Source organism: Anguilla anguilla, chromosome 4 (assembly GCF_013347855.1).
Source record: "Anguilla anguilla isolate fAngAng1 chromosome 4, fAngAng1.pri, whole genome shotgun sequence".
Classification (NCBI taxonomy): domain Eukaryota; kingdom Metazoa; phylum Chordata; class Actinopteri; order Anguilliformes; family Anguillidae; genus Anguilla; species Anguilla anguilla.
The window spans coordinates 9,863,953-9,889,420 of NC_049204.1; the positions used below are offsets into that span (position 1 = coordinate 9,863,953).

The window sequence follows — 25,468 nt, forward strand, 5'->3', positions numbered from 1 at the left end:
TGTTTTTTTAGAGTTAGTAAACCTTGAATGGGGTCAGATTGACCACAAACATAATAGGAGGGTTAAATGAGTAACTAATTTGGCTGAAGTCCTGACAAGGTCTTGGATATGGGCTACTCCTTTTCTGACATTTTTTAAATGGGTCTCAGTCAAGCTCAGACATTGGTCATTAGCCATTCGTTTTTTGTGCATTGAAGTGCAATATCCACCTCAAGGTTTGCCTGTATTTTGTCTGATGGTATCTGATAGCTATCACAGACTGAAGTCCATCACAGACAATAAAATTATCCTATGTTTTCCTCCAATAATAATAACATCCCCGAAAGTTAAAAATTCCAGTTTCAGAAATTATTTGGATCTTTCTATTTTTTATAGACTGTTGTGTTCTTTGATTGGCAAGGCACTGCTCCCTCCTACGGTGGAAAAATGTTACTACATACACCATTTTCTGAACAAAGACAAACCATGCTTTGTATTTATTTATAATGATGTTTTGTGTCATTTCCAAATGATTTAACACTTCAGTTGTTATAGTATAAGGCATATGCTCTTTGATCTTCAAAAAAAAAAAAGAAATATTACAGTCTTTGCATTTAATTTAGCTTTGGTTGAGAGTGAGACCAGTTTGCTAAGCAGCAAATCATGTTGGAATGATGGGTGTTGACACATAAGACCTTGCTATTAAAACCAAATGTTGATTATGAGTCTATGTTAATTGTTTACTGTAGCGGCTATGTTGATACAGCCAACCCTGATGACTTTTTTCAACAAAGAATGGAAGCTTACGAGGTCAAACGTTTTAGGAAACAGGAATGCATGCTGAAAATCAGGCATTTTCAACAGAATCCATTCATACACGCACTATAGGCCTAGAGCTCCCTCTAGAGGACAAAGAAATGTATGCTTTCAATGTAAACATGGAGCAAGATGAAAAATACAAATGAAAATGGAAAAAAGCTAGCCAGTATTTCAAATTAATGTTTTCAGAAATTGTAGCTATTGGTAGCAGACGTTTTTTGCTTGCCTTGTTTAGTTACACGTAGTTAATGGATATGCAAAGATTAATACAGACATATTGAATACACAGATGCGTAAGTATAAACGGTGTAAATTCCCTGTAACGCCGTTTGATCAAGTGGAACAAAATACCGAAAAGTACACTATTCCAGCCGGACTGTACTCTGTGAAACACCCAAGACTGAACAGAGATGTCAGAAGACGAAAAGATGCGAGGTGATTACATTGAAATGTGGATGATAATGAGTTTCTATTTATTTTTAATTTGCCTGTTTTTTTGCTCGAAAGTTTTTAATTCCGCCATTAGTGAGATTTTCTAAACATTGTATTCCATTTGTGATGTTAATTCAACCTTCAAACTTAAATTGTAACAACGAACACATTGATAAGTTCCAGCACGCACCTTAAGGCATTAGCGACCTTCATCCAACTGAATATGCATTTCATTTGCTGAAGAGAACACTTAAGGCAGCTTGCCCCTGAAACAAGCAGCAGGTATAGATGGCTGCAGTACAGTCCTGGCAGGGCTTCACCAGAAAAGATACTCAGCACCTAGTGATGTAAATGGGTCGCAGAAATTGAGCCCAAACTAACGCATTATGGAGCTCACTGTATAACATGAACATGAGCTGCAACTAAATACAACATGCGCACAAAGTAAAACAAACTTATATGTAATCAGAATTACAGCATTAAATCTCAGATATAGTTATCGGGCTTATTAATTTGTGTGTTGACCCTATTAGAAGGCCTCTTGTTCCCAGTATAATGAATGAATGAATTAAAGAATTAATAATAATAATAATAATAATAATAATAATAATAATAATGGGATGCATGAGTGAATCACAATCGTTCAAATAAAAATGAATGTGGAGAATCTACAATCATGACTTCACAAAAAGGAAATAGCCACTAGCATCGTATAACATACTGTGCCGTTTCATTCATTACCTTCCTCACAAATTTCAAGGTTTCTTTGCTAAGTTTTAGAAAAAAAAAATCTTCATGGTAAATCAATCCGACTAACCAGGTGTGTTTAATATTGGTCATTAAAAAGAATGTAAAAAGAGAAAAAGACAAACACATGGTATCGTTATTACTTTCTACTTTGCTAGCTCATTAAATACACTGACTGCTGCTAGTTGCATACCTTTAGATATGTCATTTAAGAACTATTTTTATCTGGCAGGCTGATTACTTTATTTTCATGAGCCTTTTTTAAGACATATTAATGATGTAGATGACTTTGTTTGCAATATCCAGTGAGAAGACAAGGTGTTTGAAGTGCTGAAAGCGAAGGATACTTAAGGACAGATCATCAATTAAATAAAGGGGGGAAGGAGGAGAGGGAGCTGTTTAGTTCAAGTATGTTGCCTAGTTTAGTTATGACATTTTCCCAATAGGAGTGGACAGGTGTCTTGAGCCAGACGGCAAGCAATTAACTCTGTATCGTATTACTTTGCTCTGGAAAAGTTGTAGACTTATGTTAAGCTTTTTTTTTTCTTCCCAAGTTTGTTTTGGCAAATTTACTCCACCCCAAAATAATAAATTGGTACTGTATGTCCTGTCTTTCCACCAGAATAATTGGTTTGGACATGGTAATCAAGGCCTCATGAACTGATCATGTCACTGTGATATAATTGCTATGGTGATGTCTTTTGAATTGGAGAATACTGTGTAATCGCTAAGTCACAGTCACATGATTTAAGATACAACTTCTGAAACCTTTGTCTACAATGGGGGAAAGGGGAGGGTTTATGTCTGGGTATGGGTAACAATGTTTTGTTGTACAGTCAGCACGTGGACCATTTCACTCCCCCTTCCCGCCGAAACTATAAAAAATTGGCGAAGACTTCATTGCAAGCCCATTTTACTGCAGTCCCCAATCTCACAAATTCCTTCAACCGAACTGGTGGTTGGCGTGGGCGTGAACTGCAACTGGGGGGTGCTGATGGTCGTGAGCTGCTGCAGGTGGGCAACTGTAGGCTGCTTCTGCTGCTGCGGCTGCTGCTGCTGGGGTGAGACAGCTGCTGGAGTGGCTCCTAGCCCCTGGCCCCTTCTTTGCTGTGCAGGCGGCAGTAGCTTTCCATGTCTCTGCAGCACTACTAGCCCCAGTAGAACTGCTGGCGGAGCCTGTGCAGGGCGTTGTTTACCCCGAAGCTGCTGACCTCGGGCGCCCCGTGAACACACTGCAGCGCTCTGGACCGGAGGCTCTGCGGCACCACTAGCTGCCCTGGGGTCTCTCCACTTCCTGCACAGCAGCAGGCCCCGGTGCAGCATCAGGAAGTCCCACGGACCCAAAAATGCCCTCACCGCTATAGAGAAAGCGGACTGGCGGGACACAATGCCGCCACCGCAAAACTGCCGCCCTTCTCGTGGCCACTGCAGCACCGGATCCACTTCCAGGTCCTGGTTCTGTCTCTGAGCCTGCAGAAGCTGAGCAGGCTGCATCTCTTCTGTAGTGAAGGTGGCGCTAGCCACAGCTGCTAATTAGTTTAAGTGCCATTCTCTGGGGATCCTTGCATCCAATGATGTATGTGTTCTTTTAACCAAATAGAAATTAGATTAGATTTTAGTTACTGTTGCCTTTCTATCAGCTCAAACCAGTCTGGCCATTCTCCTCTGACCTCTGCCATCAACAAGGCATTTTCGCCCAGAGAACTGCCTCTCACTGGATAGTTTCTCTTTTTCAGACCATTGTCTGTAAACCCTAAAGATGGTTGTGTGTGAAAATCCCAGTAGATCAGCAGTTTCTGAAATACTCAAACCAGCCCATCTGGCACCAACACCCATGCCACGTTCAAAGTCACTTAAATCACCTTTATTCCCCATTCTGATGCTTGGTTTGAACTTCAGCAGATCGTCTTGACCATGTCTACATGCCTAAATGCATTGAGTTGCTGCCACGTGATTGGCTGATTAGATATTTGCGTTAACGGGTGCAGTTTACAGTTGAACAGGTGTACCTAATGTGTATATAAGTGTATATATTTCAGCAACAAGCTAGAAATTGTCCCACCTAAGAACTTGTGTAAAGTCTTTCAGATAATGGCTGAAGAGCTGCCTCCTCCTCCTGCAGCACTCTCTTCTCCTCTCCATGAATATTGCAGTCACACAGCCTTGAGCCTTGACACTCAGACTTCCTAATGAAACAAAGTTAAGCGCAAAAGCTTTGTCTACCAGCAGATGACATGCCAGCTTGCTAATGCGGAATATTTATGGCTTTTTTTCTGTAGCACCTCACATAATACTTAATCACTTCTGCTACAACATCTGGCATGTACCTTTATTTAAATCCAGAAGGTTACTTTATAAGCTCAGGGTTCATTCAAATTGCAGGCAAGCGTGCCTGGCTAACTTGACTTTAATGTTTTTGAAAGTTCCTGATATTTTCAAGATCTAAATAAATTAATTGAAAGAGCATAACCTTCAAGTACTAACTCCAAGTTCATCTAACCAGAGTATGTTGTTAATTCCCCCTGCTGTTTGACGATCATTATTAGTGATCAACAATATAGGATTTCTGTCACATATCATACTCATTGCTACAAAAGAAGCCAATGATAAATGATCTGTGGTTTTCTTGCTCTACAAAGCATACATGTTTACTGTGTGTTTTCTAAAGGTTTCTGAGGTTGAATAATGTTTATATTGGTCTTTATACTGTATATTGGCAACAATCTGATAGATCTTTGAGGTTATTTCCACATTGTACACCATTGTCTGTTTAAAATGCTACTGGCTATAAAAAAAGTGCATCACAGTCATGTGATTCTTCTTTTCAGTGTCTTAAATGGGTTATACCTGTAAATATCAGAGTACATTGTTCAGTGCTCACCAAAGCAGGGCTTTATTTGCTGTAAAATTGTGGGCATGCATCAGATTCCAAGATTTTGCCTTTGGCACCCTTTAGGTTCTTCTTCACTCTTCTTCACTGTTCTGGGAAATGTATTATTCCGAGCTGCCAAGTAAGTCATTGTGACAAGTGACAGCTTGATGCAACAGCAATGAACACACCTGAATGAGTATTTGCGTGATTGTATTGCTGATATCGCATTTACTCTAATACACACCTCTCTACAGTTTGCATACAAGCCTTCCCTCCCCAACAGATAAGTTTGTGTCTGTGTAAATGGCCTGATTGGGCAGAAACACCACATGACCCATAGTCTGCACTCAGCGCTAATTTAGCAGGACGTTAAGCATCTCTAGCATAGTTCTGTCTTCAGGAATGAGTCTTAGTGTAACAGATAGATAGATATCATATTTAGAAACAGCAGGCTGCATGACATAAGGGAATGTTTATATGGAATAAGAAATGTGACAAGTTTTCTAGATATTTGCGACAGATACTACTCCGAGTAGGTGGAAACATACCTTAATTTAATTTTTGAACCGCCCCTTTAAGTAACAGCAGTAAGGATAGGTCTTTATATTTGTGTCTACTGTGTGTTTAATAGGTTCCATAATACATACTGTACAGATATTTTGTTAATGGCCTGTAAAGTATGTTGGTTCCTGTTATTGGTTCCTCCAGTAAAACCCCAAGCTCAAGGTCTAACTAAATCATTTCAGAAGCCAGGGCTTCTTTAGAAACACTCAGCAATAAATTGTGTTTGGGGAATTGGGACTTTGCATTCTTCTGCCATTATAAAAATATTTTGGGGGCTTTGGCGCTAAATGGCCTACCTGGTCTATAGGGCAAATAGTCTGAGAAAAACCATATTAGTCACAAGCATAATATAGTTATTTCAGCATTTTAGATTGTTTTGAGTCAGGATCAGAAACACACCAAAGGCTATGTGTCCCTTTTGAGAACACTCCTGTTTGAGAAATTAAAGGAGCCGAACCAAATTGTATTCAAGGGAGCACTGCGTGTATTGATTCAGGTTCGATTGTACAACAGAGCCAGAGAGGCTGTTCAGTCACCCAAGGGCCCTCAAAGCCTTTACTTAGCCATCATTTTGAAGAGTGCCAAACACCCAGTTAGCTAACAAACAGTCCTGTAGAGAAATTGACTCTGTGTCATGCCATTCAGGATATGTTTGGTTCAAGATTGCTAAACTTTATTGAGGACAAAAAAAGAATACATTCCAACTACTTTAAAGTAAAAAATTAGTTGCAGTTTGTCTATGTTTGCATACTAGGCACACTATTTATTTTGGCTAGCCATTTTATTTTGTTATGGATTCAGCAGTTCTATTCAAAGATTTTTATTTCTAATTGTATTTTTCATCGAGAGGCACAACAAAGTGAAATCATGTTACTCAAATTGCAAGGCTGCTTTACAATATTGAAAAAATACTATGGGAAACATATATTCACACACTGTGGATAAAATGTGGCCTTTTTTCTTTTTAAAGAAAATTCTGTATTGAAGACTGTATTAAACATAAACAAGAGACATTCTATTTTTCCGATATGCAAGTAGTTTAATTATTCAATATGCATTTTAATATTAATGTAATTTTGATCACTGATTTCAAAGAGGAGGCTTCAAATGATAGCCAACAAGAGAACGATCAGGCTGATGTTCCAGGTGCTGTACTTAGAGCAGCTGAACAGGAAATGGCCCCCCTGTGATCTTATCAGTTCTATGACATGGTTGCCAGTGTTATGTTATAGGTCAGGCTTACAATGTTGTATTTTTAAGGGCAAGGCTGTTGCTTTTGATGAATACTAATTCATAAGGAAACTGAGGCCAAGGAAATTAAACTAAAAAAAGTTAACTATGTGCAACATCAGAGAAATTCTTTTTTTGAATTACAAGAGAAATTAATATATCTATGCAGTACGCCTATTCAAGGTAATGTTTCTCAGGGGGTTTTATGAATAAAATTAATAGTACTTTAAATGTGGTTTCATTATCAAATACATGAATTTTTATAGCTGTAGCTTTTATTTTATTTTTAATAATATACCCAGTGCTTAGTGCCTTAGTGGTTTAATGATGTTGCACATACACAATCTCTGGTTTGTTATATTGTTAGCCCTGCTGGGTGCACTTATGTTATCTTACAATGTATGTGACCTTGGATTGTGTCAAATTAATACATTCCATATGTATAGGACGCATGCATGCATCCATCCATTCATCCATCCATCCATTGTCTAACCCACTTATTTCTGGTCAGGGTCGCGGGGGGTGCTGGAACCTATCCCAGCATGCATTGGACAAGAGGCAGGAATACACCCTGGACTAGTCACCAATCTATCACAGGGCACACACACCATTCATTCACGAACTCGTACCGAGGGACAATTTAGACTCTCCAGTTAACCTAATCTGCATGTCTTTGGACTGGGGGAGGAAACCAAAGTACCCAGAGGCAACCCATGTGAACATACAAACTCCAAACAGAAAGGCCCTGGCTAGGATTCGAACCCAGAACCTTCCTCCTGCGACAGGACCACTACACTACTGTGCCACCATACGGTCTATGACAGTCAAACACATAATTTTCCTTTGTTATAATCGTATGAATGTAAAACAAAAATTACACCATGAGTGAATAATTTAATGGCATGACAACACTGTATGTGAGCACTTTAAATGCAGTTAGCCTGTGTTTTGGAGAATTAGGAATAAGCTTTATATTGCTTGCAATTCTTAGGTATAACCTGTGCTTTTGAAAGTACCCTAACCTCAAGTGATCTTGCTTTATGCGAACATGTTTAAGTCTATTAATAAACTCTAGCTCAATATCAGTTGGTTGGCTGCACACATTTCAAAGCAATCAAGCGAATCTACAGTTGCAATTAGTCACCCTTGTTCTGCAACATTCCCTGCCAGTTCAGGAGAATGCAGTGAGTGCATCCTTAAAAAGCACACGCAGACAGCTTCTGCCCTTCAGTCTGCAGTGACATCGCGCACAGGTTGGACTACACTTCTTGCACAGATGGCAGACATCTTGCAAGTGCCTGTTTGTCCAGAGGAGTCATTAATATACAATGAGGTAGTAAGACTACCATGAAACCCAGCCTTCTTAGTTATAATCGCCCCTCAAGCGCCAGGTCTGATTTGGCAGTGATTGGGATTAGATACTGGACTATGGAAACGTTGGTGCAGTTTGATGGAGGGAGAGGAGAGATAAAATCCTCCTCAAAACTTGAAAAGCTGTCATCTTTGTAGAAAGCTATTGGCTTGACTGCTGTGGGAATCTCATATAAAACCTCCAGTTTTTAGTGTAAACACATTATAATCTCATAACTTGCATTTATTCAGGTTTGCCAGTTCACATGACTTGACATCTTGTTCAGATTCTTCTACACGATCTAGAAGTATGCCATTTGCCAATTTTATTCAGCTAACTAGATCAGTGAATTAATCTAAAACTGGCATTGCTGTTAATTTACAATCTTGTCCACTACTTTTAACTAGCCTTAACTAAAAGACAGCTAAATCACCATCAGCTAGCAAAATACTCATCCATTACTGATTGCATAATACACTGCTCAACCATTCTGCTTAGATACTAGTAACAAATTGTTGATCTGTTTATTTGAAACAATGAAACATGTTCACAGGGCAGGACATCATTACAGGCATTTAGCAGACGCGCTTATCCAGAGCGACTTGCACAACTTTTTTACATTACATTTACATTGCATTTATACAGCTGGATATATACTGAAGCAATGCAGGCTAAGTACCTTGCTCAAGGGTACAACAGCAGTGTCCTACCTGGGAATCGAAGCGGTGACATATAGGTTACAAGACCAGCTTTTTACCCGTTTTACTACACTGCCGCCCACATCATACTAGAAGAATGTGGATTGTCTCTCTCATCAATATAGAACGAGTTCCCAAAGAAACCCACTGATTATAAGTTATATAGGTCATCATGAGTTGTTATAAAATGTTAATGAAATTCAGCCAACTCGTCAGACCTGGGACTCGTTGGTTATCACATTGGTATAGTGTAATTTGAGCTTCTGACAGGTGAGGGTTGGACTTGCATACCAATGTTTTCTCAGAATAATAGTAGTAATAATTGTTGGAAAAACATGTATGGAGCATATTGCATAGATTTTAGCACTTGGATATGAACATCCAAGCTTTTTAAAGTCTTAGAAATCTTAGTTCATAAATTTCCCCTTTCACAAATATTGTACAAATTTTGACCTTACTACAGTGTAGTGAAAACCTACAGTACGGTGCCCCCTTCTTGATTTCATTTATTATTGCACATTTGTCACACTGAATGGTTTCAGATCTTTGGACAAATGTAATATTAGAAAAGGGAATCTGAATAAATGCATAACACATTATTAAAATTATTATTTCATTAATTGATTGAAAAAAGTTTTCAAACACCCATAGAATGAAGAAATTTACGGAGTTAAGAAGGAATAATATAATTTTGCAATCATTTGAATTGTACAGAATTCATTGTAACTGAATTAGGACTATGCAAACAAATGTGTGTTACTCTGACACTAACTATGAATTATGCTTATCCTTCTATATTTAAACATAATTTCATAATAAAGTTGTGTGTATTAACATCCAGAGAACAAGAATCGTGAAGAGGTCTATTACCAAAAATAGTAGCTCTGATTTTAAGTATTAGCAGATTATTTATTTATTTTTGCAAATTATTTGAATGAACATATTAATATAATGCATACTTCACATAATATTAGATATTATTGACAAAACAATGCACCTGGACATAAAGCATATTCAGATGATGAGGATGCTTCCTTTTTTAGGTATTACTATTTCAAATACTGTTATTTCCACATTGTGCTTATTTTGGTGTTTAAAAAAACAATAATGCACGCACCATCCTATCCAATTAATACAAGGCCAGTGCTAATAATCTGTATGTTTTCTTTTAAATTTTGTTTTCTATGTTCTAGTCAAAGATTTTGCTTTGTCTTATATTGAGGCTCATCAAATATTTATACCACACAGTGCATGATGTCACTGACATGATGAAGATGGATTGCCAAGATCATACTGAGATTCATGTTTTAAAATACAATGAACAATGCCACTATTTTCTCTTGGCACAGGAGAGGGTGTTGCGGATGTCATATATTACGGATGTTCTAGATGGCAAATCTATTTTGATTTTGGAAGTCATAATTTTATATGGCTTTATTTCCGGAAAAAAGCCAGACGCCTTTTTCGCCGGGATGGTGAGGTCTACTCTGCAGAAGCTGCACCCTCGACATGAGACGGGATAGCCTGTGACAATCCAGCGATGATCGTCATGGGAAGTGACAGAGAATGATATGCCGCTTGCCCGGGCCGAAACCCATTAATCCTTGTCGTGCTTTAACCAGCAGCTTCAAACCGCGTGACGGTGAGCCGTACTGACGCCAGGGTTATTATGACTTTCCCATCTGGTCGACTAAAAAGGCCTCCCCGCGCTCGGATTCTCTCGCCGTGACGTGGATCGGACGACGTCTCGCCGGAACATCATTATTTCCTTCGGAATCAGGGAGATGGCCCGTTCGCAGTCACTCACGTCCTCCGCACTCGTCCCCGCCACAGACGGCTGCCATCTTTGCGGCACTCCCGTCACCGTGACGGCAGACGTTTGCTTTACTCCCTTGCGCCCTGAGACAGAGATAACATGCCAAGTGTCCAAGTTTACCAAGCAGCACTGGCAACTATGTCTGGACTCTATTAATACAGGTATAGATGTTGACGTCCTTCTCGAGAAGCAAAGTCATTGTTTTAACGATTGAGTTTAAGCAGCAGCCCCTCCAGCTTATTACGGGAGGGGATGTGACATAGACTGACAGTGGCTACTCACCTGTTCACTCCGAACAGTGCTTTCAAAGGGAAGTGTGTAGGAGTGGGATGGCTGTGCTGTACACGGCCAATCAAAAGGCTCGATCTTTGTGAACAAACTCTAAAACTACTTCCAAGATCAGCTAAGACCGGGCGCTATCACTAGACTTTGGAAAGGCTGTTGGAGAATATCCAAATTGAAAGCTGTCAGATGAACAGACTGCTTCAAATTTGAAAGAAGTTACCGATAGGGCCAAGAAAAATAAATGGTTTTATAAGTACATAATAACTACGGAAATTACCATGTTTCTCTAAATGACCCTTATTTTTTTAGAATACACAGAAAGTTGACAGGTTAGCTGCACACGCCAAAAAACCTAATTCAAAATAACTTCTAATTTGAGGATTTCTTTCAAAAGAAAAAATACAGATAAACTGTGGCTGCTGTTCGGTTGAGCGAAGGCATGTGAAATCTACGGTGTGATTGTCAACATTCAGTCACAGAAGCACAAGAAAGTTTAGTCAGCACTCAACAAATGTAGTATGCAACATATGAACAGCTACTGACAAAGTACTTCATGTACCTCAAAAAATGACCATACATTTTTCATTGGCTGTCCACAGTCTTTTTGTGTTTACAAATGTTTTGGTGAAACCTTCAAGCCACACACTTGAGCTTCTGGTACAGATTCCTGAGCACCCCAAATTGCACATATGGATGCAGCGAAGAACCTCCTCAGATGACCTTGCGGCTTTTACCACTTGGAAAACAGAAAGATCTCACATTGCTTATTTCATAATAGACTTCCATAGTTCCTAGTTTTTAACTGTTGGGGGAAAAGGCAAGCGTAGTTGACCTGGCGGAGTTTCATGTAATTGTCAGATAAGCGGATCACTTATGGCTTCATGGAGGTGAGTGGTGGCAAGGCTGGTTAAAGCTAATCACCATGCTAATTGGCGTCATTGCCCGGGCTGAGGAAAAAAGTGGCAGCGTTTGGAGTGCAACGCGCGGCCTGGCGCCGCGTCAATGCCTGGAGGAGACGAGCTCAACCTCCACGACGGCACTTTGTAGGGCCCGCGCAGCTGATGAGCTGTAATTACGATTTAATGATTTCTGTAGGGCATCTCTTCCCTGTGTGAACCCAGCCCCCCCTCCCTCCCTCCCTCCTTCCCCACCCCCATCGAATTAAGATGTATTTTGAAAACATTTGCCGATGAAGCGCGTCGCTGTGAAGTCCACTAATTACCGGGGAACCTCGCGCGGCAGCCGCGGATGGCAGCTTTGATGTGCGCCCATTCCGAACCTGATCGTTCCGGGCATCGATCGCCGCTGATTGGGCGTAATTGGGACAACTTGCTTAAAAGGGCAACGCGCGCTGCCCCTCCGTCGCCCCGAGCCGCAGAGCCCTACCCGGTGCCCGGGGCCGGGGACAGCTTGTCACTTATTAAAGGCCGCCGTCGTGGTAAAGTGACAGATGTCTTGATAAAAACTGGCTTCCTCTTTGCCCCTCCCCTGTCTTGTTAGTACACATGGTTCAGGGACTGCGGGGAGTGGGTGTTGTTCTTTAATAACTGTTAAATTTATTCTTCTGAGACCCCCTTCTTTGGAGTTCGGTCCCGCCGCTCCAGCGGCGCTCCCTCTGCGAGGCACAAACTGCTTCATCTCTGCCTCCAAATTTAGAGATTTCCCCCCGGCTCCCAGTGGCTTTGGCCCTGCCATTCTGGGTTCAGTGCGGCTGAAAAGCTTATAAATCTCCATTTTCGCTTTGCTTCGCCTCCCCGCCTGGCTTATGAAGATGAGGTCCCCGATCCTGGAGCACACACCCCAGCCTCCCGTGTCCCTGTCCCCCCAGGGAGAGCTGAGTCCAATCCTTTTAGCTTCTTCCACAGGTACAATTGCAAGGGACCTTCTGAGCCCCGGGTCCCTTGGAAGTAAAATCTATAACGGATTTTTGATTTGAGGTACGAGGGCCTTGAAAAACCGACTTATTTAACCATGCGGCTGCACTCCAGAAGGTCACACCAACTCCGGGTGGACAAAACAGCGACACACACAGCAGCAAAAAGGGAAGAAACAACAAGGAACAGTTTTACTCTAAAAGAATGACCTGCAGCTATAGTTTCTCAAAAGGATTTTCAAAGACACATTGCCATTTTTAAACTCTGACATTTTGAAATGAATTATTCAACTTACAAAAGTGCTGAGTTGAATTGCGGGCTAATAGTAGCCAAGATATTGCTTTGAATTTCTTTCAAGACACCTGGAAGTATTTTAAAAATATATGTATATATATATATATATATATATATATATATATATATATATATATATTCCAATGACATATTGGTGAAGTATTCATGAATTTCATTTTTAATATCGGTTTATATCAGACATCCATCTGGATAAAGGTGCAATAGTTAAACATGAAGTAACATGTGAATGTAAGAAACTAATTAATTAATGTATTAAAGCACATGATCATTTTGCAAGTATAATTTTTAATTCATTATTTTCTGTTCTGAAATGTCTTCATTAGTGGGAACAAAACATTTGCAAGTTTTCAGTCACTGTCTATAATTTCTCATGCAAAAGCTAGAGGGCGCTCAAACCACAACTTTAGAGTCGAGCCTTGGAGTTGAACTGGACTTAATTGCTGTACAGATTTTTATCTTTTGTTTCGTTAATGATGTTTAAAATCTAACCGTTACATAATTGCTATCTTGCCCAGTGTTTCATGAATTTATGAACCATTCTCAATTATATATATAATTTGTATTTGTTGAATATGGGAAATCTCTTTTTTTTCTGCACAGAGAAAATGCCATATATAATGATATGAAAACTGAAACCTCATTTAGCTATACTCATATCCCACTATTTAAAATTATGAATTCTCTGTTTAAAAAACACAACTTTTTTTGATTTATGTTTGATATCTATAGGAAAACAGGGAATCTTATTTCCATCCCAGCGATAGTCTTTGCTAATCACCCCCATTTAATGCACTTGGCATCAGTGTTTCATATTCAAATGAAGTTCCAGCCCTGCTCGTATTAAAGGCCCGCTGTCTGTGAGGAGCGCCCTGAGCTTATTTGTGCCGGCGTAGCGTTGTCGAATCGCCAGGATTGGTCATTGCTTCCTATCGGGAGTCTTTGAAACCTAATGCCGCCTGACAGCTAAAGTCTGCATCTGACAGCACCAAACTTGTTGAATTCCCACAGAAGTTCCCTAAATACTTGCTGTTGCAATCAGTTAAACATCCCCCCGGGGGGCTCGGCGGAGTTCTCTTTGAGTGAAAACTCGAGGGACGCCATCCTGGGACCGAGAAGGGACCTAGGGGTCTTACGAAGCGGGGGGAAAAGTTTACCTGACGATACACTGAGTAATTTATCCTGCCATCACAGAGAAGGGAGAATGCGGGAGTGCGGTTTTAAGAATGAATCTTTAACCAGGCTTAATTTCCCAAGCTTGAGCAAGGAGTGGGGATTATATATGATATATAAATATATATAAATACAGATCTCTTTGTCAGATCCCACCTACCGAAGAAAACCCAGGGGCGTTCTAAGAACATATGCATCACCTAGATTTGCCTCCCAGCTCCCTCCTCTCTTGTGTTCGCTCCATCTCCCCACTGGCTTCTTTGTGTAAAAGACGAGCGAGTGTTTTGGAAATCAAATCACAGTTTGCCTGTGTAAACCAGGAGCAGGTTTCAGCATGAAGAGATTCACAGCTGCATAATTGTTCGATGCACCAAAACAAATGGGCGGGTGGCGTTCATTTGAATTAAATAATAACAGCCCGAGTCTATCACAGTGTTAACGTGCGGCGGACACAGGCGTAACAATGGTGAACGCGGTCTCTTGGTCTCCCGGATCGTTGAAATTGCACTACAATTTTTATCGTGCATGATGGTGCTGGGCTATTCCAGATTCAGGTGAATTCTAGATTCAGGTTTTTCCAGATTCAAGTGAATTCTAGATTCAGGTTATTCTAGATTCAGGGCGCTCGTGCCGGAGGAGCTTCCTCCAGTCGACCCGGCGGTAAATGAGCGACCGCGAGTACGAGGGCAGGAGGGCTCTCGTCGCAGCGGCTCAGGGGAGGGCCGCGGTTTGCGGTCCGAAGGGACGGCGTGTCCTGGCGGGGCGCGGGGTGTGGGGGGGGGTGGGGCTGGCGGAGAGCGGCGACGCGGGGTTCGCGGAGCCGGTGAATCCCACGGCGCCCCCCGCCCGCGATGACCGGCGCGTCCATCAGCGCGGCCTCGCGGGTCCCGCAGAACAGCAGCGCCGGCAGAAAAAATCCACCCGGGGAAAGTGCTTTTTCCGCCCGCCGACGGCGAGTGATGGATTGGGCTGGCGGCCGCGCACAATGCATTTGTGACAAAAAAGAAACGCAGTCTGGCAGAAAACATCTCCACATTACTCACAGTCGGCCCTGAAATATTTAATGGCGTGGCAATTATTTCATTATTTCTCGTGTTTCGTTTTTTTTTTGTTTGTTGTTGTTTTGTTTGGCGGGGGGCAACGAAATGATTGTCTAGGATAAAGTATAAAGGGGGAAAATATCACATGTGTATAATAACATGGACAGCTCACTGGAAGTGAGTGAATGAAGAATATTTGCTCACACAGACTGGCTCAGACTTCTCCCTGTGCTGACTGCTTCAGTCTATTCTTAAATGTCTTTTGTATTTGAGGTTTTGATGGTATGTTTGACTGTTTGTTTTGAGCATGCTAAGGACGCCTGGCCTTGATAAAGGACATAATAAAAAAAGGAGTCTGCATAATTTCCAGTGCCCTTCCTTTGTTTTTGCGAATGGTGAATTGCCGTTGCCGTTGACCCTGAAAAGTGGGAGCATTAGTTATTGAGGAGACTGTCCATGGAGAGATACCTGATGGCCTTAGGTATGAATACTGCTGTCAGAAAAAATCTCCTCTGATAGTCTTTGCCATTTCCTTTGAAGAAATGAATCATCCTTGATGTTCACCAACAGCATATTTAGGGAGTTCTTATTTTCTGTCTAGGTTGTATTAATTAATGCATACTTTTCTTAAATTAGCCCTCAGAGGAGCTATAACTCAAATTCTTGTATTTATATAAGTAATAGGTTGGAAAAATGCTAAACTGAAATAATTATGCAGTCCAACACTTTGCTTTGAGAATAAACTGCACGAAAAACCTGATGAAATATGAATGTGTTTAGGGTGCAAAGTTAGTTAAATATTTACAGCCCCATGTTAGTCTACAACCTCAGTAAATATTCTAGTCAACTGCAATAATTGCTTTGCTGCAAAACTTTGCACTTAATTTATTGGTTTGCAACACACGCGGAAGTTGTGAATGTAGTTTTTTCTTTTTTTGCTTTTCATTGGGATTGTTGAGAATGCGCTAAAATGGAATGAGTCATTTCATAACTAATGAATAATGCATATTAACAATGTACATGATGGTGAGATTTCAGATTTCTTCTATCACGCTCTCTTGCAGGTATGGAATATATCCAGTGTTTTTAATCTGAGCGTGCTCTCCAATCCAGTATAGATGGGCTGGGTGAATAGTCTCCACGGAGGTCCATTTTATATCAGGAGATTTCAGGTTTTTTTTTCTTCTTCACTAAAGGATCTATTCAAACGCACTGAGATATTAATTATTAAACTAGCTCTATATTTTTTTTCGAAGACTTGATTTAGCTTTTACGGAGAGGATACATCGAAGTCAAACTCTGGATCATTCTATCCGCTTCCTCTTCAGGTTAAATGGCCCTTTGCTTTCTAAGCATGCTTTTACAGCCTTTGAAGAGTTATTTTTGTTGACGAAAAGGATACGGCAGCTGGTAAAGTGAACCACGGCTATTCGGATGCTTATTTAATCATTTCCCAGCGTTGTTCATAAATTTCTTATTCGTAAAGTACACCTGGCGTCTCGTGTCTCGTGCTGCCTGGAGCTCAGTGGTCGAGTCAAGCGGTTGGAGAATCGTTTGTGGTGGGTGCGTCCTCCTATGCAGGCGTCTGAGGTTTAAAATCGCCAACAAACCAACAGGCCCATTACATCAATGCTTTGCTTGATTCAAAGATACAGTACAGAGGGCTCACTTGTTAACAACTTGTATGCTAATGTCTTGAATTAGAACTGATCAATCCACTCAGGCACACGTATTCCCATCCCTTTGAAGTAGAACCATTGATCGAAGTGAATATACAGGAATTAAATAATACGTTGACTGACATCTGAAGGAAAGTACATCTCAATGAGAAAGGCAGCTTTCATTCACTGAATGAGAGACAGACATGAAAGAAATTGAACATGCCAGTTGAACTGGGCAAAATTTCTCCCCAGAAATTGAATGCAGTAATCTGTTACATTAAATCATATTTTAACAGCCAATGTGAAGTCATATTTTCAGATCACTAAGAAGTAAAGTAACAGGACAGAGCCACTGTACCAACCTTCCTTGGTTGTTGTAGTGAAGGGGTGTCCAATCGTATCTGAAAAGGGCCAGTGTGGGTGCAGAGTTTTGTTTTAGCCCAGCGCTAAGACAGATGATTCCACAAAACATTAATTGAAGATCATGATTACTAAAATAGTTAAATCAGGTGTTGTAGTGCTGGGCTAAAACAAAGTCTGAACGCTCCTGTCGTAGTGTTATTAAACCACTCATACTCCATGAATATGAGTGTGATATGAATATAACTGCACAAACGTAGTTATCGTTTGCTGTCATACTCTCAATTAAGGTCAAGGAAAAACCCTACTATACGAAAGAATGAAAAACCTAGCATTTTGTATGACTCCAAAAATAAAATGTTGCCAATTTGGCGATCATTTCTTGGGTTTGCAGTTGCGCAGTAAGGGTGTTTGGCGAACATGGTCTGAGCATGAGCATAGTTTGGCAGGAAATAAATTGCACTAAATTGATGAGGAGACAAAGCCAATCCCATGGAGGGTCTCCCACTAAGTTGTGACTTGTTTCCCAGGGGCTGGAGGTATTTAAGCGGGTCAAACAATTCCTATTAATTTTATAAGAAGCGTTAATTAATATAATGAGCGTTAATTGATAAATGCCTCCCACAGGAACTTTATTTAAGGTGGTGGGATACTAAGGCAATTTGCAGAAGATTGATCTCAATTAGTCAAGAGAATCCGTGTGGCCTTTTCAAAGAGGAGAACATTTTGCACCAGGGGACTATTGGGATTCGCCTTTGTAGTCAAGACTCCTTTTCAAAGCACTTTTTTTTCAGTAATTGCATGGTGCAAAAGTTAGTCATCACACTAAACAAGCACACCAGCAGCGAGGACTTAATTACTGTTGTTATTATTTGTGAGTACCAATATAAAGTGGTGGGTAAAGCACTTTAGTTGTGTCTATGAGCATAAATCCTATACTGGGACGTTCTGCTGTCCAATAATCCAAACTATTTTTGGATTTTGTAAAAGGTGAAAATACGTAAAGGGTTTATTGCAACACTTATTATGATTCCTATGTCCTTGAGTTATTATTTAATATTTATATTAATGCAACTACTGATCTTGTATTCACTCACTCAAGTCCATTAACATTGATGATCGCTATTACTCAGGGCAGAATGAATCTGGACAAAACAAATTAATTCTGCCCTGAGACATTACAATTAGATTTTTTTTTAAATTCTCCTTAATTATTTTTTTAGGGTGCAATCACAATGAGGCATTTAGTGATGTATTTATCCAGGAACAAAAGTTATGCATCTTAAAAAAATAAATGAAAAAAAACACATTCTTTTTCTGAATTCTATTGTTATTCTATTCTATTTTATATATATATATATATATATATACACACTGTATCAAGGGAAAGGCAGCAATAGAAGCAAAATGGTTTTAAGTTACCGCCCGACGTGCGAGAACGTACGCGCGTATCTGGAGTCTCCCCTTCCGTCCTTAACGATGCGGTCGATGTCAGGCGGGTGGTAATTAAAGCAATAATGCGAAGAGGATGTCATTGATAAAGATTGGAACAGAGGCATCCTCCGCAGCGTGTCAGCAGCCGGAGCCCTGTCCCCAGATCCCATCTCCCCCCTTTCATCTCAGCCTCGCCATAAAAAATTCATCCAAAGACCTAGAGAAATATTTATTGAAAACTTAGTAGAAGTGGTAGCTCTGAAAAATTAATAGCCGTGTGGTTTCCAACAGCTGTGGACCCTTAATTAATTTGATTGCTCACATTTATACAATAAATTAATTTATACAATATTTATCTGGATTTACCAGAATTGATCAAATAGGCACATAAGAAGACAGCCTGGAAGCTTTCTAACTGCCACATTCCTGCATGTTTCGGCTTCCTTTTTTTCATATGGAATCGGCACTTCTCTTTTGGTCCAGAGGATCCTTTTATCATCGTTTGCATGCTTCCAACTAATCTCCAGTTTTAATACATAATAGGAAAAAAATGCGCAGTTCTTTTTTTTCATGACACTAAACATGCATGTGATCACGTGTACTGCCTTGCCAGAAAATTCCCCAGGATTTGAACATTTATAAGTGACTACAATGGTGTTCAAATGCTACTGTGCCAGAAAATGTCCTGGGGAAAAAACATCTCTATGACCTGTACATGCCGAGATTTAACAAGACCTTGCCACAAGGCCCTTGTCATCCAACTCCCTTGTGCATTTAAAGGACCAGTCTGTTGACAGATGTTTAAAAACGAAAATGCAGATGGTACCTTGCTAAAGCCAATCAAAGACTATGTGCAGACATTCTTTATGGTCCTTCTCTTTTGATAATGAAATAAGCTGACTGAATTTAAGATCAATTTAGTCCCTAAAAACTGAACCTGTTCAGAAAAAAAACATTGATAACATTGCTCTAATTGCTCTTATATGCGTATCACACATTTCCACCAGCCCAGAGGAAGCCAGTTCATGCGTTAGCGTCTTTGAAATTCAGCTTCTCGGGGCTCGAGAAGCAAAGGCTTTTTCATTTTTTGTACGCCTGCGAGGTACGGCCCAGCGCGTTTCCCAACGCGCTCAGCGTGGCGCGATGTTCAGCGCTGGCCGTGCCCACTGAGACTTGGTGCCAGTCCAGTCTTGCAGCAGATGTGAGTCGGTGGGGAGACCCGCGAAGGGTTAATGGGATGCTCCTGAAACATGTTCCGCACAGCCGTGGTCCTCTCCCTCATCCAGCTAGGGGGCTGCCAAGGCCGAGGCAGGGTCAACGTGGACATTAGTCTTGGTTCTTTTTCTAATTAGCCTTGTTAAATGAGGGGATTCAACAGGGGAGGTTCCTAATGCGTCATCCGCTGCTCTGGCTGTACCTGCACGGCTGTCTAACCACTGGCAACGGCGTATATTGGTGGTTACCAGACATGCATTGTTTTTTTTTTTGTTTCGTTTTTTTTTGGTTGAAATGTAGCGCATTATTTCAGGACTTGAAAGGGCTATGTGGAAATTTCAAAGCTAGTGACTTGGCTTAAATACAGACATAGACTTGCTGCCAAGTCCTGTCATGGGAAGTTGGAGAACCAATGTGTCAATAGTTTCCATGCATGGATATACACACACACACACACACACATACATACATACACACACAATATCATGTACACTTTTTCTCACCCTTTCTGTCACACACACACACACACCACACACACACGCACACACACACACACACCCACACAAACACACACACACACACACGCGCGCACACACACACTCAACCCCGGGCCGATACCCCATCGACAGGCCTCGTTTTCCGCTTGCTGAAAACAGGCCCGGCAGATTCACTGCGCTGTCACGAGCAAAAGAACGTCCGGCCGCTTTTTTTTTTTTTTTCCCCTTTTTTTTTCCCCTCCCCTTCCCATCAGCGGCCTCGAGAAGGACACCTTTCCGCACGTCGGCGACCTCCTGACGCGCGGCGCTACCTGGAGGGAAGTGTTAGAGCGATGATTGCTTCCTGACCTGGGCTGCCTTTCAATTACAGCCGTAATAAAGTCCACTTCGCTGACATCTGCCTCTAAATGGGACGGCGCCGCGCCGCGTGTCGCCGCCTTTGATTCCACATCAGCGTTGGCATTTGATCTTTAATGCCTCGCTTCCCCCGACAACGTGTTTTCGGCTCCTTCCCCGGGCCGCCGCCGCAAATGGCGGAGCCGCCGCCTCCCCCGGAACCCGTGCTCTCGCGGGCGGGCCCGCCGGAACGCTTTGGTGCTCTCGAAAAAGGGCCCTCTCTGGCCTTTGCGTTCTTTGATGAGGGCCTTTTGACGAGACGAGGCGAGTCCCATTTTCGGGAACTTTCAGGGAGCTTTTTTCAAGCGCGTGACCCGTGACCTCAGTGCGGCAAACTACTGTAACTACCATTTCTTCCCCTCCGCTGTGTGAGCTTCTGGTGGCCATAGCTGTGAAAAACAATAAAGACGAACAATTACAAGAAGGCTAAAGTAATACCGTGACACGGAGAAGGTGGTGCCAGAAAGGTATAGGTCAAGGTCTTGGCTGTTATGATGTTATTGATTCAGGCCATTGCCAATTAAGTATACAGGGTAGTCAAATTCAGTGTTTACTTTGTGCTTCAGAAGTTGTGGAAAACAAGCCATTCCACCCATTTCTGCTGGTGTTGGGTACACATCTGACATTTCTGTTCCGTCAATATCTGTACATTTACATTACAGTGGTTTCACAACTTACATACTGTAATACATTTTTTTTTTACATAAAATCTATTTATAATGGTGGATATTTTTAGAAGCTGGTCAGGTTAAGAGCCTAACTGAATAACATAGTGACAGTGGTCCAGCTGGAATTCAAACTTGTGACTTTAAAAGTTCCGTTTCCTAACCGTTATGCTACACTGCTGCCCTGAGCTGTTTTCTGGTTATAGGACAAATGTTTGTTTAGCCATAATGCCTCCACATCCCACACTAGCGACTACACACCAAAAAAAAAGAACAAACAAGAAATGGATTCAATTTGTCCACTCTGTGTCATAGATTTGTCCTCTTAATCCTCGCGGAGTTGGGGAGGGGGGTGGCAGCGTGAAACAGTTTGGAGGCAAAATCCAATAACTCCCACTCGCGCTCGCCGGCGCCTCCTATTGATCGGGGCGGAGCGCGTGACCCACCGCGTCTTTTATCCCGCCGTCACGCGGCCATCAAGATCAAATCCTGCAGCTCAGCTCTCGCACGGCGCCGGGTCAGAGGGGGTTTAAAAGTGCTTCCGTTCTGATACCCTAACCCAGAAACGGAACGGGGAGAGGAGCCCACGGTAGAATTACTCTGTCTGACGGGAGTTTTTTTTTTGCTATGACACCCTCCGATCTACGCCGGGGTCGCCCTGGTCCTCGCCTTTAGGGTCAGGAGCACGCACGTCTAGGAGATGGCAACACTTTGCATTCAATCACTTCCTCATTTTGTGCTTTGCTCTGCGCGACACAAATGAACCAAGACTGATAAACAGATCTCCAGTCGAGTTCCAGACAGCTTTTTGCCCCAAACGCCGTGTGAATTTAGCTTCGGCTTGTGTGACCGCTGGGTATGATGAGACTTATCGATCATTTAGATTTTTTCCAAGGAGTCTTCATTCTGGAGGAAAAAGAGGAATGTTCACCTGTGGGGAGTGCACGACTTTGTACCACTCAATGTCAAATGTGAACATGCAATTTATGCAAAACATAAAAAGACAAGAGGCAAAGTGGAGGGGATCCTTGTGTTAACATATCATGCTGTGGCTTTCCAACAAAAGATTGACATTAGCCACATACACTATGTAAAAATAATGCTGTAAAATCATTATCTATGTTGTAATTAAGCCAAACACTTCAGTTACCAAATTCTGTAGCTAATCCTAATAAATATAGATACAACAAAAGCAGTTTTTTAACCTGCTGAATTCAGATTTATGTAAAGGCTGTATGCATGCACAAGCTGTGCTGGTTTTAAGTGAATGGTGATGTACAATTAATGGGCCATGTCTGCAAATTAGATCTGTTCCCTTTGGAAAGCAGCGCATGGGTCGACAGGCAGAATTTCTGCAGAAAATGTTCTCTTGGAGCTGTGCGTTCCCTGTGGAGTGCTGTCAAAATGTCAAAAAACCTCCCTGGCTCCACTGATCCCAGAACTAGGTATAAGTCCCTCCCGCGATTAACTTCCTAATGAACATGCACAAAAATGAGAGGAATATGGGTCAAAAAGCACTCATTAGGCATTTGATAGACTTTTGTCCACAGTAGTGTTTTGTGAATTAAATATTATTGGGTAGCTCCCTGAAGACTAATATTTGACTAAAGGATCTGGCCAAATAAACAGCTGTGCTGTCCTTCTCATGCTGGTTTTAATAGATTGAGTTTGTGTCTTCAGTTCTGTCTAGAGGTTCCTACCACTCCATGGACAGTTTGAATGGTTAGCCTACAGATTAAGAAACCACAACAGGATGTGAGAGGGGAAAAATAAAAACACGAGCTTTGGTGTTTTCCACATGAATATTACCATGTACTCAGACATCAAATAAGATTCGGGGTGGAGTCATGATAAGCATCCATAATATATCCTTAATCATCTGTAGTTGTCAGTTAACCAAATGTACATTAGTACAAATTTGTATTAGCAACAACTATTATTACTATGTATGATATTGTATTATTGTATTATTATTATGTATGGTGTCTTCAGGCCCAATTAGATGAGAGGGCTTGTTCATTTAATATTTCATAATTAAATTATAAGATGAGTAAACAAATTAAGCAATATAGGGAAAAGGATGATATATTTATCATTACTTTCAGTTTTTTAGTTTGTTTGTTTCCACAAGGGTAGTAGAACAACAGATTTGCCGTACGAGCCAAATCTGTTGCTGTACGTGCCGTATTTGCTGTACGATGTGAATTACTACCATACTACTCTTGACGTCTCCTTACCGAGAGTGCTGTGTTTGCTGACAATAGGCAGGATTGGTTTTTACACTAGATGTCATCAAAAGAAAATCAAACAGAGGGATTGTTGCTTTTGATGTGAACAGATTAAAACATCAAAGATTTTAATTGTTGCTAAAATGCTTTCAGATCTTAGTATTCCCTTTGCAGACACACACTTCCATCTGTCTGCGGCAGAAGAATACATCGCACAGGTCGCACTGGAGATTTTAAACACCCTGGGACTAATGCAGAGACGTATGGGTACAGTGTTGCTCAGTTGTTTTTCTGTGGACTGGAGCCTGTGGTTCAAATGTAGTGCATTGACAAAAAAACAGGGAATGTCGGAATGACGAGTGAGGCATCATGGACCACTTTTAATGAGCTGAGTCACCAAACCATGTGATCAGCCGGATTTCAACCCATCCTTTGGCCTCTACAGCATATGCTGATGATCGGTTCCTATCTGTCAATCACTTGGAAGTTAATGACCGTTTTATGCAATTACTGCAGCCAGGCTTGCCTTCAAGCCCAGAATGATTGGACTGCTCTCGCTATATTACCTGTGAAATCCAGAGAACAGTGGAGGAACCCCAGTGAGCGAAAGTGTCTGGAACAGAAGATCCGTTTCATCTTTAATTTTTTTACAAAGAATCCAAGACCGCATCAAAGAGAGGGAAGAGAACCACACGCAAGCCTTCACTCCACAGCGAGAGCTGCGCGGTGATGGTCTGAAAAGCTAATATGAAGCGTGGATAAGCTGCAGTTGACAGCGATGTATCCTCAGTGCACCACAGCTCCAGTGGAAGAAAAGTGGTAGGAGCAGTCATAATGCCTTTTTTTTTTTTTTAGGGGGGGAGCAAGGTATTTCCAGGTAAAGCTGGAACAGCGCCATTTCTGCCCGTCATAAAAAATGGCAACCACGCAAGACAGGTGCATGAGAACAAGACAAATACGGATTCATAGCTTTCATTACCCCCCCAAATAACCTGCAAAACAAGAGAGGGCAGAGCAGAACACCCTGCTCCATCCTACCCCAGGAAAACACAAGTAAAGGCAGAATAAAAAGACAGAAGTTGCTGGAGTGGGAGAGCAGCGCCACAACTTCTCGGCTCGCTGTGAGTAATCTCTGCCTCACAGTCAGAATTGGCTCCGGCTTCAACCTCCTGCTTTTATCTTCCCTTTGTGGAGTGACTGCACCGAGACAGAGGTTCTCCCACCTCTCCCCCTCTCAGTTGTGGCTCCAAAAAAGATGATTGCCTCCTGGTAACGCCCTTCCCCCCACCCCAACCCACCCCAACCCACCCCACCTCCCCCCCCCCCTTCCCTTTTCCTCCTGTACCCGAGCTCTGTGCTTAGCAAACATCAAAGGGACCTATCATACCCTGATGGTTTAAATCTTTAAACAGGGAATAACAGCCGGAGTACATCCAGACCCCTCACATCCTACAGTCATGTCACTGTGTGTTCCTGCGACAATTACCAGGGGAGAGCCGGGCGGCTGGCTGGTTCTGGTAGCGCGCGTTCTCTCCCCGGACGGGGAGCTGGCGCTCTGATCAGGCGCTGGGCGAAATTCTGTTTGAAATGAGAATAGGCTAATTTTCATCAGCTCCTTCTCGGAGGAAGTCCCAGGTGCCCCGGCGTGCCAAGGGTCATCATTAGAAACGCTGCCTTCAAAAGGCGCCCGCCGTCTTGTGGCGATGTTTTCTCCCTTTGTTAAATTTATAAACATTAATGAAGAAAATTTACACTGCGTACGCGCCCCTTCGCCGGGGTCCCGAGCCCCTTTCTCTCCGTCCCTCTCTTTCTCTCTTTCT

At 41.8% G+C, this 25,468-nt stretch overlaps 1 long non-coding RNA gene across 1 annotated transcript; it reads right to left on the reverse strand.

The window, feature by feature from the left end:
* Positions 1 to 10,167: 10,167 nt before the first annotated feature.
* Positions 10,168 to 17,279, reverse strand: LOC118224545. The gene is made up of 2 exons (XR_004764663.1): positions 17,216 to 17,279; positions 10,168 to 10,591 (listed from the first exon to the last, which is right to left on the reverse strand). It is a non-coding gene; the product is annotated as an uncharacterized LOC118224545 (long non-coding RNA).
* Positions 17,280 to 25,468: the final 8,189 nt, after the last annotated feature.